Source organism: Taudactylus pleione, unplaced genomic scaffold (assembly GCF_031769625.1).
Source record: "Taudactylus pleione unplaced genomic scaffold, aTauple2 ptg001907l, whole genome shotgun sequence".
NCBI lineage: Eukaryota > Metazoa > Chordata > Amphibia > Anura > Myobatrachidae > Taudactylus > Taudactylus pleione.
In genome coordinates, this window is record NW_028286304.1 from 189,167 (window position 1) to 203,231 (window position 14,065).

At 41.8% G+C, this 14,065-nt stretch overlaps 1 protein-coding gene across 2 annotated transcripts in view; it reads right to left on the reverse strand.

The window, feature by feature from the left end:
* ASH1L (ASH1 like histone lysine methyltransferase) overlaps positions 1-12,403 on the reverse strand; it is a 168,510-nt gene extending 156,107 nt beyond the window's left edge. The window contains exon 1 of one of the 2 annotated variants that reach the window (XM_088465205.1): positions 12,259-12,401. The gene's annotated coding sequence lies outside the window, so the exon portion shown is untranslated. Of the gene's footprint in view, positions 1-12,258 lie in introns of both variants that reach the window. The other variant, XM_088465203.1, reaches the window with a different exon arrangement.
* Positions 12,404-14,065: the final 1,662 nt, after the last annotated feature.

Here is a 14,065-nt window from a genome sequence, read left to right on the forward strand (position 1 = left end):
CACAGGAGTGACTGACGTACTTTCCTTATATATATCAGTATAGCACAGGAGTGACTGACGTACTTTCCTTATATATATCAGTATAGCACAGGAGTGACTGACGTACTTTCCTTATATATATCAGTATAGCACAGGAGTGACTGACGTACTTTCCTTATATATATCAGTATAGCACAGGAGTGACTGACGTACTTTCCTTATATATATCAGTATAGCACAGGAGTGACTGACGTACTTTCCTTATATATATCAGTATAGCACAGGAGTGACTGACGTACTTTCCTTATATATATCAGTATAGCACAGGAGTGACTGACGTACTTTCCTTATATATATATCAGTATAGCACAGGAGTGACTGACGTACTTTCCTTATATATATATCAGTATAGCACAGGAGTGACTGACGTACTTTCCTTATATATATATCAGTATAGCACAGGAGTGACTGACGTACTTTCCTTATATATATCAGTATAGCACAGGAGTGACTGACGTACTTTCCTTATATATATATCAGTATAGCACAGGAGTGACTGACGTACTTTCCTTATATATATCAGTATAGCACAGGAGTGACTGACGTACTTTCCTTATATATATCAGTATAGCACAGGAGTGACTGACGTACTTTCCTTATATATATATCAGTATAGCACAGGAGTGACTGACGTACTTTCCTTATATATATCAGTATAGCACAGGAGTGACTGACGTACTTTCCTTATATATATATATCAGTATAGCACAGGAGTGACTGACGTACTTTCCTTATATATATCAGTATAGCACAGGAGTGACTGACGTACTTTCCTTATATATATATATCAGTATAGCACAGGAGTGACTGACGTACTTTCCTTATATATATCAGTATAGCACAGGAGTGACTGACGTACTTTCCTTATATATATATATATCAGTATAGCACAGGAGTGACTGACGTACTTTCCTTATATATATATCAGTATAGCACAGGAGTGACTGACGTACTTTCCTTATATATATATCAGTATAGCACAGGAGTGACTGACGTACTTTCCTTATATATATCAGTATAGCACAGGAGTGACTGACGTACTTTCCTTATATATATCAGTATAGCACAGGAGTGACTGACGTACTTTCCTTATATATATATCAGTATAGCACAGGAGTGACTGACGTACTTTCCTTATATATATCAGTATAGCACAGGAGTGACTGACGTACTTTCCTTATATATATCAGTATAGCACAGGAGTGACTGACGTACTTTCCTTATATATATATCAGTATAGCACAGGAGTGACTGACGTACTTTCCTTATATATATCAGTATAGCACAGGAGTGACTGACGTACTTTCCTTATATATATATCAGTATAGCACAGGAGTGACTGACGTACTTTCCTTATATATATCAGTATAGCACAGGAGTGACTGACGTACTTTCCTTATATATATCAGTATAGCACAGGAGTGACTGACGTACTTTCCTTATATATATCAGTATAGCACAGGAGTGACTGACGTACTTTCCTTATATATATCAGTATAGCACAGGAGTGACTGACGTACTTTCCTTATATATATATCAGTATAGCACAGGAGTGACTGACGTACTTTCCTTATATATATATCAGTATAGCACAGGAGTGACTGACGTACTTTCCTTATATATATATCAGTATAGCACAGGAGTGACTGACGTACTTTCCTTATATATATATCAGTATAGCACAGGAGTGACTGACGTACTTTCCTTATATATATCAGTATAGCACAGGAGTGACTGACGTACTTTCCTTATATATATCAGTATAGCACAGGAGTGACTGACGTACTTTCCTTATATATATCAGTATAGCACAGGAGTGACTGACGTACTTTCCTTATATATATCAGTATAGCACAGGAGTGACTGACGTACTTTCCTTATATATATATCAGTATAGCACAGGAGTGACTGACGTACTTTCCTTATATATATATCAGTATAGCACAGGAGTGACTGACGTACTTTCCTTATATATATATCAGTATAGCACAGGAGTGACTGACGTACTTTCCTTATATATATATCAGTATAGCACAGGAGTGACTGACGTACTTTCCTTATATATATATCAGTATAGCACAGGAGTGACTGACGTACTTTCCTTATATATATCAGTATAGCACAGGAGTGACTGACGTACTTTCCTTATATATATATCAGTATAGCACAGGAGTGACTGACGTACTTTCCTTATATATATATCAGTATAGCACAGGAGTGACTGACGTACTTTCCTTATATATATCAGTATAGCACAGGAGTGACTGACATACTTTCCTTATATATATCAGTATAGCACAGGAGTGACTGACGTACTTTCCTTATATATATATCAGTATAGCACAGGAGTGACTGACGTACTTTCCTTATATATATCAGTATAGCACAGGAGTGACTGACGTACTTTCCTTATATATATCAGTATAGCACAGGAGTGACTGACGTACTTTCCTTATATATATATCAGTATAGCACAGGAGTGACTGACGTACTTTCCTTATATATATCAGTATAGCACAGGAGTGACTGACGTACTTTCCTTATATATATATCAGTATAGCACAGGAGTGACTGACGTACTTTCCTTATATATATATCAGTATAGCACAGGAGTGACTGACGTACTTTCCTTATATATATCAGTATAGCACAGGAGTGACTGACGTACTTTCCTTATATATATCAGTATAGCACAGGAGTGACTGACGTACTTTCCTTATATATATCAGTATAGCACAGGAGTGACTGACGTACTTTCCTTATATATATCAGTATAGCACAGGAGTGACTGACGTACTTTCCTTATATATATCAGTATAGCACAGGAGTGACTGACGTACTTTCCTTATATATATATCAGTATAGCACAGGAGTGACTGACGTACTTTCCTTATATATATCAGTATAGCACAGGAGTGACTGACGTACTTTCCTTATATATATATCAGTATAGCACAGGAGTGACTGACGTACTTTCCTTATATATATATCAGTATAGCACAGGAGTGACTGACGTACTTTCCTTATATATATCAGTATAGCACAGGAGTGACTGACGTACTTTCCTTATATATATATCAGTATAGCACAGGAGTGACTGACGTACTTTCCTTATATATATCAGTATAGCACAGGAGTGACTGACGTACTTTCCTTATATATATATCAGTATAGCACAGGAGTGACTGACGTACTTTCCTTATATATATATCAGTATAGCACAGGAGTGACTGACGTACTTTCCTTATATATATCAGTATAGCACAGGAGTGACTGACGTACTTTCCTTATATATATCAGTATAGCACAGGAGTGACTGACGTACTTTCCTTATATATATATCAGTATAGCACAGGAGTGACTGACGTACTTTCCTTATATATATATCAGTATAGCACAGGAGTGACTGACGTACTTTCCTTATATATATATCAGTATAGCACAGGAGTGACTGACGTACTTTCCTTATATATATCAGTATAGCACAGGAGTGACTGACGTACTTTCCTTATATATATATCAGTATAGCACAGGAGTGACTGACGTACTTTCCTTATATATATATCAGTATAGCACAGGAGTGACTGACGTACTTTCCTTATATATATATCAGTATAGCACAGGAGTGACTGACGTACTTTCCTTATATATATATCAGTATAGCACAGGAGTGACTGACGTACTTTCCTTATATATATCAGTATAGCACAGGAGTGACTGACGTACTTTCCTTATATATATCAGTATAGCACAGGAGTGACTGACGTACTTTCCTTATATATATCAGTATAGCACAGGAGTGACTGACGTACTTTCCTTATATATATATCAGTATAGCACAGGAGTGACTGACGTACTTTCCTTATATATATCAGTATAGCACAGGAGTGACTGACGTACTTTCCTTATATATATATCAGTATAGCACAGGAGTGACTGACGTACTTTCCTTATATATATATCAGTATAGCACAGGAGTGACTGACGTACTTTCCTTATATATATATCAGTATAGCACAGGAGTGACTGACGTACTTTCCTTATATATATATCAGTATAGCACAGGAGTGACTGACGTACTTTCCTTATATATATATCAGTATAGCACAGGAGTGACTGACGTACTTTCCTTATATATATCAGTATAGCACAGGAGTGACTGACGTACTTTCCTTATATATATATCAGTATAGCACAGGAGTGACTGACGTACTTTCCTTATATATATATCAGTATAGCACAGGAGTGACTGACGTACTTTCCTTATATATATCAGTATAGCACAGGAGTGACTGACGTACTTTCCTTATATATATATCAGTATAGCACAGGAGTGACTGACGTACTTTCCTTATATATATATCAGTATAGCACAGGAGTGACTGACGTACTTTCCTTATATATATATCAGTATAGCACAGGAGTGACTGACGTACTTTCCTTATATATATATCAGTATAGCACAGGAGTGACTGACGTACTTTCCTTATATATATCAGTATAGCACAGGAGTGACTGACGTACTTTCCTTATATATATATCAGTATAGCACAGGAGTGACTGACGTACTTTCCTTATATATATCAGTATAGCACAGGAGTGACTGACGTACTTTCCTTATATATATCAGTATAGCACAGGAGTGACTGACGTACTTTCCTTATATATATCAGTATAGCACAGGAGTGACTGACGTACTTTCCTTATATATATCAGTATAGCACAGGAGTGACTGACGTACTTTCCTTATATATATCAGTATAGCACAGGAGTGACTGACGTACTTTCCTTATATATATCAGTATAGCACAGGAGTGACTGACGTACTTTCCTTATATATATCAGTATAGCACAGGAGTGACTGACGTACTTTCCTTATATATATCAGTATAGCACAGGAGTGACTGACGTACTTTCCTTATATATATCAGTATAGCACAGGAGTGACTGACGTACTTTCCTTATATATATATCAGTATAGCACAGGAGTGACTGACGTACTTTCCTTATATATATCAGTATAGCACAGGAGTGACTGACGTACTTTCCTTATATATATATCAGTATAGCACAGGAGTGACTGACGTACTTTCCTTATATATATCAGTATAGCACAGGAGTGACTGACGTACTTTCCTTATATATATATCAGTATAGCACAGGAGTGACTGACGTACTTTCCTTATATATATATCAGTATAGCACAGGAGTGACTGACGTACTTTCCTTATATATATATCAGTATAGCACAGGAGTGACTGACGTACTTTCCTTATATATATATCAGTATAGCACAGGAGTGACTGACGTACTTTCCTTATATATATCAGTATAGCACAGGAGTGACTGACGTACTTTCCTTATATATATATCAGTATAGCACAGGAGTGACTGACGTACTTTCCTTATATATATCAGTATAGCACAGGAGTGACTGACGTACTTTCCTTATATATATATCAGTATAGCACAGGAGTGACTGACGTACTTTCCTTATATATATATCAGTATAGCACAGGAGTGACTGACGTACTTTCCTTATATATATCAGTATAGCACAGGAGTGACTGACGTACTTTCCTTATATATATCAGTATAGCACAGGAGTGACTGACGTACTTTCCTTATATATATCAGTATAGCACAGGAGTGACTGACGTACTTTCCTTATATATATCAGTATAGCACAGGAGTGACTGACGTACTTTCCTTATATATATATCAGTATAGCACAGGAGTGACTGACGTACTTTCCTTATATATATCAGTATAGCACAGGAGTGACTGACGTACTTTCCTTATATATATATCAGTATAGCACAGGAGTGACTGACGTACTTTCCTTATATATATATCAGTATAGCACAGGAGTGACTGACGTACTTTCCTTATATATATATCAGTATAGCACAGGAGTGACTGACGTACTTTCCTTATATATATCAGTATAGCACAGGAGTGACTGACGTACTTTCCTTATATATATCAGTATAGCACAGGAGTGACTGACGTACTTTCCTTATATATATATCAGTATAGCACAGGAGTGACTGACGTACTTTCCTTATATATATATCAGTATAGCACAGGAGTGACTGACGTACTTTCCTTATATATATATCAGTATAGCACAGGAGTGACTGACGTACTTTCCTTATATATATCAGTATAGCACAGGAGTGACTGACGTACTTTCCTTATATATATATCAGTATAGCACAGGAGTGACTGACGTACTTTCCTTATATATATATCAGTATAGCACAGGAGTGACTGACGTACTTTCCTTATATATATCAGTATAGCACAGGAGTGACTGACGTACTTTCCTTATATATATCAGTATAGCACAGGAGTGACTGACGTACTTTCCTTATATATATATCAGTATAGCACAGGAGTGACTGACGTACTTTCCTTATATATATATCAGTATAGCACAGGAGTGACTGACGTACTTTCCTTATATATATATCAGTATAGCACAGGAGTGACTGACGTACTTTCCTTATATATATATCAGTATAGCACAGGAGTGACTGACGTACTTTCCTTATATATATCAGTATAGCACAGGAGTGACTGACGTACTTTCCTTATATATATATCAGTATAGCACAGGAGTGACTGACGTACTTTCCTTATATATATCAGTATAGCACAGGAGTGACTGACGTACTTTCCTTATATATATATCAGTATAGCACAGGAGTGACTGACGTACTTTCCTTATATATATATCAGTATAGCACAGGAGTGACTGACGTACTTTCCTTATATATATCAGTATAGCACAGGAGTGACTGACGTACTTTCCTTATATATATCAGTATAGCACAGGAGTGACTGACGTACTTTCCTTATATATATCAGTATAGCACAGGAGTGACTGACGTACTTTCCTTATATATATCAGTATAGCACAGGAGTGACTGACGTACTTTCCTTATATATATATCAGTATAGCACAGGAGTGACTGACGTACTTTCCTTATATATATCAGTATAGCACAGGAGTGACTGACGTACTTTCCTTATATATATATCAGTATAGCACAGGAGTGACTGACGTACTTTCCTTATATATATATCAGTATAGCACAGGAGTGACTGACGTACTTTCCTTATATATATATCAGTATAGCACAGGAGTGACTGACGTACTTTCCTTATATATATCAGTATAGCACAGGAGTGACTGACGTACTTTCCTTATATATATCAGTATAGCACAGGAGTGACTGACGTACTTTCCTTATATATATATCAGTATAGCACAGGAGTGACTGACGTACTTTCCTTATATATATATCAGTATAGCACAGGAGTGACTGACGTACTTTCCTTATATATATATCAGTATAGCACAGGAGTGACTGACGTACTTTCCTTATATATATCAGTATAGCACAGGAGTGACTGACGTACTTTCCTTATATATATATCAGTATAGCACAGGAGTGACTGACGTACTTTCCTTATATATATATCAGTATAGCACAGGAGTGACTGACGTACTTTCCTTATATATATCAGTATAGCACAGGAGTGACTGACGTACTTTCCTTATATATATCAGTATAGCACAGGAGTGACTGACGTACTTTCCTTATATATATCAGTATAGCACAGGAGTGACTGACGTACTTTCCTTATATATATATCAGTATAGCACAGGAGTGACTGACGTACTTTCCTTATATATATATCAGTATAGCACAGGAGTGACTGACGTACTTTCCTTATATATATCAGTATAGCACAGGAGTGACTGACGTACTTTCCTTATATATATATCAGTATAGCACAGGAGTGACTGACGTACTTTCCTTATATATATATCAGTATAGCACAGGAGTGACTGACGTACTTTCCTTATATATATATCAGTATAGCACAGGAGTGACTGACGTACTTTCCTTATATATATCAGTATAGCACAGGAGTGACTGACGTACTTTCCTTATATATATATCAGTATAGCACAGGAGTGACTGACGTACTTTCCTTATATATATATCAGTATAGCACAGGAGTGACTGACGTACTTTCCTTATATATATATCAGTATAGCACAGGAGTGACTGACGTACTTTCCTTATATATATATCAGTATAGCACAGGAGTGACTGACGTACTTTCCTTATATATATATCAGTATAGCACAGGAGTGACTGACGTACTTTCCTTATATATATATCAGTATAGCACAGGAGTGACTGACGTACTTTCCTTATATATATCAGTATAGCACAGGAGTGACTGACGTACTTTCCTTATATATATATCAGTATAGCACAGGAGTGACTGACGTACTTTCCTTATATATATCAGTATAGCACAGGAGTGACTGACGTACTTTCCTTATATATATCAGTATAGCACAGGAGTGACTGACGTACTTTCCTTATATATATCAGTATAGCACAGGAGTGACTGACGTACTTTCCTTATATATATCAGTATAGCACAGGAGTGACTGACGTACTTTCCTTATATATATATCAGTATAGCACAGGAGTGACTGACGTACTTTCCTTATATATATATCAGTATAGCACAGGAGTGACTGACGTACTTTCCTTATATATATATCAGTATAGCACAGGAGTGACTGACGTACTTTCCTTATATATATCAGTATAGCACAGGAACCAAACAACAATGCACTATATAATGTAAAACAGTACAAGGATGATATAAAACAGCACTGTAAAATGATGATCAGTTAGTTATATAGCGCCAGCATAATCTGTAGCGCTCTACAATTGGGAATAAACCGTAATAGAACAAGACTGGGTAATAACGTAAAGGGGCTGATACAGCACAGGAGTGAACAATAAATCTACATATGAAATAATACAATACTAGTCTTCATTCTAGCACCCTGCACCTGTCACAGCCCGTGCAGTTCCTCTTTCCTGCCTGGGGGTGTCGCTCTTTGCTCTGGTGCTTCTAGCACACTCAGTAGATGAAACAAACTGCTCAGATACAGACCTTAGTGTGCTGGAAGCACCAGAGCAGAGAGCGACACCCCAGGCAGGAAAGAGGAACTGCATGAGCTGTGACAGGTGCTAGAATGAACATTACAATACAGCAGGGCTTGACAAAGCCAGGGCGGCTAAGAAATGACAGCTGGCGAGGGATTTGCAGAAACCCTGGCCCGTCAGTGACGAGAGTGAGGTTATCTTTACACTAAGCTCCGTTGTCCACCATAGACCACATGAGTATTGCATCCAGTGTAGTCACACAAAATGAGGACCCACCCATTCTGTGATTGGCTAGTACACTACTGGTTGGCACCAAATTTGCGCTGGTCCTGAAGGAGCAGCAGCAGCGCTGATTAGAGTAGACACACTTATAGCTTTAGCGCCAGCTGCCTCCATACTCCATTCTGCCAGGTCCCTAAGAAGAGGACGGAGCTGGGCCCCTGATGACGACAGCAGAGTCCCAGGCATGCTGGGGCTATGGAGACCTGCTGTGTGCCAGTCACTCAGACAAAGTGCTGCTGGACTGTGGGGAGCTGGCCCTGGACTGCTCATACTGCAGGGGCTCTACCTGCAGAGCACAAATCTACACTCTCCAGCAGCAACAGCGGGGAAGAGCGGGCAGGGGCTGCTGTAGACCAGCTCCCATGATTCATTTATAGACCATGTCAGACACCTTCACTAGAATGTGCACCACATCATCTCCCCCCCCCCCCCCCCCCCGATAGTCCTGCAGCTGCCCAGCTATAAATAAGTCACTCGCCCAACTATGCAGTCAATGCGACCCAGCCAAGTCATTCTGCTGGTGACTCAGATCCCAGGCGGCCTTACCTCCCTATACAATTTAGTGTGGCATACTATGTATAGGGGGCACACTGTTAGGGGGGCATAGTATATTATGGGGTACTGTGGCATACCATGTATTGGGGCACTGTGGTGTGGCATACTACGCATTGGGTCACTGTGGTGTGGCATACTAGGTATTGGGGCACTGTGGTGTGGCATGCCATGTACATAGTATGTATAGATACAGATGTGGCATATTATGTATTGGGAGCACAGTGGTGTGGCATACTAGGTATTGGAGCACTGTGGCATGGCATACTAGGTATTGGGGCACTGGTGTGGCATACTACGTAATGGGTCACTGTGGTGTGGCATACTACGTATTGGGGCACTGTGGTGTGGCATACTACGTATTGGAGCACTGTGGTGTGGCATACTACGTATTGGAGCACTGTAGTGTGGCATACTACGTATTGGGGCACTGTAGTGTGGCATACTATGTATTGGGGCACTGTAGTGTGGCATACTATGTATTGGGGCACTGTAGTGTGGCATACTATGTACATAGTATGTATAGATACAGATGTGGCATATTATGTATTGGGAGCACGGTGGTGTGGCATACTATGTATTGGGGCACTGTGGTGTGGCATACTAGGTATTGGGGCACTGTGGTGTGGCATACTAGGTATTGGGGCACTGTGGTGTGGCATACTAGGTATTGGGGCACAGTGGTGTGGCATACTAGGTGTTGGGGCACAGTGGTGTGGCATGCCATGTACATAGTATGTATAGATACAGATGTGGCATATTATGTATTGGGAGCACGGTGGTATGGCATACTAGGTATTGGGAGCACGGTGGTGTGGCATACTAGGTATTGGGGCACTGTGGTGTGGCATACTAGGTATTGGGGCACTGTGGTGTGGCATACTAGGTATTGGGGCACTGTGGTGTGGCATGCCATGTACAAAGTATGTATAGATACAGATGTGGCATATTATGTATTGGGAGCACAGTGGTGTGGCATACTATGTATTGGGGCACTGTGGCGTGGCATACAAGGTATTGGGGGCACTGGTGTGGCATACTACGTACTGGGTCACTGTGGTGTGGCATACTACGTATTGGGGCACTGTAGTGTGGCATACTACGTATTGGGGCACTGTAGTGTGGCATACTACGTATTGGGGCACTGTGGTGTGGCATACTATGTATTGGGGCACTGTGGTGTGGCATACTATGTACATAGTATGTGTAGACACTGTGGTGTATCAAACTATGTACATAGTATTCTAGACACTGAGATGTAACATACTAAGTATTGGGGCACTGGGGTGTGGCATACTATGTACATAGTATGTATAGACACAGATGTGTCATACTATGTATTGGGGCACTGTGGTGTGGCATACTATGTATTGGGGCACTGTGGTGTGGCATACTATGTACATAGTATGTGTAGACACTGTGGTGTATCAAACTATGTACATAGTATTCTAGACACTGAGATGTAACATACTAAGTATTGGGGCACTGGGGTGTGGCATACTATGTACATAGTATGTATAGATACAGATGTGTCATACTATGTATTGGGGCACTGTGATGTGGCATACTATGTATTGGGGCACTGTGGTGTGGCATACTATGTACATAGTATGCATAGACAATGAGAAGTGCCATACTATGTACTGGGAGCACTGAGAAGTGGCATACTATGAATTGGGGGCACTGTGGTGTTGCATACTATGTTTTGGGGCACGGGTGTGGGATTTTGCCCCCCCCTGGTGGGGTAGGACACCGCTATGGCCCCCCCCTGGTGGGGTAGGACACCGCTATGGCCCCCCCCTGGTGGGGTAGGACACCGCTATGGCCCCCCCCTGGTGGGGTAGGACACCGCTATGGCCCCCCCCTGGTGGGGTAGGACACCGCTATGGCCCTCCCTGGTGGGGTAGGACACCGCTATGGCCCTCCCTGGTGGGGTAGGACACCGCTATGGCCCTCCCTGGTGGGGTAGGACACCGCTATGGCCCCCCTGGTGGGGTAGGACACCGCTATGGCCCCCCCTGGTGGCGTAGGACACCGCTATGGCCCTCCCTGGAGGGGTAGGACACCGCTATGGCCCCCCCCTGGTGGCGTAGGACACCGCTATGGCCCTCCCTGGAGGGGTAGGACACCGCTATGGCCCCCCTGGTGGGTAGGACACCGCTATGGCCCCCCCTGGTGGGGTAGGACACGGCTATTGCACCCCCTGGTGGGGTAGGACAGAGCTATTGCCCCCCCTGGTGGGGTAGGACACGGCTATTGCCCCCCCTGGTGGGGTAGGACACGGCTATTGCCCCCCCTGGTGGGGTAGGACAGAGGTGCTCGGTGACGGTGGGAGCGGAGTATGAGCGCTGAGGAGAAGCCGCGCGGTGCATGCCGGGAAGGTACAATCACTCACCGGATTCCCCTGCCGGTCACACAGAGGGGCCTCCTCCCGGTACTGCGCGTCCACGGGCCGCCAGCCACACGTGACCCCGCACCGGTCTCCTTCCCGCGCGTGATGTCATCCACTCAGGGGGACCGCCATCCGTCACCAGCACCTCCGGAAATAAAGCCGGAAGTGTACACGCCGCCATCTTTGTTGTGGGCCTGGAAGATATTAAGTATATTACAGCCCAGGTTCTCAAACTCGGTCCTCAGGACCCCAAACAGCGCATGTTTTCCAGGTCTCCTCATAGAATCACAAGTTGAATAATTAGTTCCCCCTGTGAATCTTTTAAAATGTGTCAGTGAGTAATGAATACACCTGTGCCCCTGCTGGGTGACCTGGAAAACGTGACCTGTGTGGGGTTCTGAGGACCGAGTTTGAGAACCACTGTATTACAGGAAGGCAGCTGCCCCTACCCTCTCATATCTTTCTGCTGTACAGTACCACTTCCCTCCTCCCAGTATCTGTCCCTATTATAGGTGTATGTATACCTGCTGTACAGTACCACTTCCCTCCTCCCAGTATCTGTCCCTATTATAGGTGTATGTATAGCTGCTGTACAGTACCACTTCCCTCCTCCCAGTATCTGTCCCTATTATAGGTGTATGTATACCTGCTGTACAGTACCACATCCCTCCTCCCAGTATCTGTCCCTATTATAGGTGTATGTATAGCTGCTGTACAGTACCACATCCCTCCTCCCAGTATCTGTCCCTATTATAGGTGTATGTATACCTGCTGTACAGTACCACATCCCTCCTCCCAGTATCTGTCCCTATTATAGGTGTATGTATAGCTGCTGTACAGTACCACTTCCCTCCTCCCAGTATCTGTCCCTATTATAGGTGTATGTATACCTGCTGTACAGTACCACATCCCTCCTCCCAGTATCTGTCCCTATTATAGGTGTATGTATAGCTGCTGTACAGTACCACTTCCCTCCTCCCAGTATCTGTCCCTATTATAGGTGTATGTATAGCTGCTGTACAGTACCACATCCCTCCTCCCAGTATCTGTCCCTATTATAGGTGTATGTATAGCTGCTGTACAGTACCACTTCCCTCCTCCCAGTATCTGTCCCTATTATAGGTGTATGTATAGCTGCTGTACAGTACCACTTCCCTCCTCCCAGTATCTGTCCCTATTATAGGTGTATGTATACCTGCTGTACAGTACCACTTCCCTCCTCCCAGTATCTGTCCCTATTATAGGTGTATGTATAGCTGCTGTACAGTACCACTTCCCTCCTCCCAGTATCTGTCCCTATTATAGGTGTATGTATACCTGCTGTACAGTACCACATCCCTCCTCCCAGTATCTGTCCCTATTATAGGTGTATGTATAGCTGCTGTACAGTACCACATCCCTCCTCCCAGTATCTGTCCCTATTATAGGTGTATGTATACCTGCTGTACAGTACCACATCCCTCCTCCCAGTATCTGTCCCTATTATAGGTGTATGTATAGCTGCTGTACAGTACCACTTCCCTCCTCCCAGTATCTGTCCCTATTATAGGTGTATGTATACCTGCTGTACAGTACCACATCCCTCCTCCCAGTATCTGTCCCTATTATAGGTGTATGTATAGCTGCTGTACAGTACCACTTCCCTCCTCCCAGTATCTGTCCCTATTATAGGTGTATGTATAGCTGCTGTACAGTACCACATCCCTCCTCCCAGTATCTGTCCCTATTATAGGTGTATGTATAGCTGCTGTACAGTACCACTTCCCTCCTCCCAGTATCTGTCCCTATTATAGGTGTATGTATAGCTGCT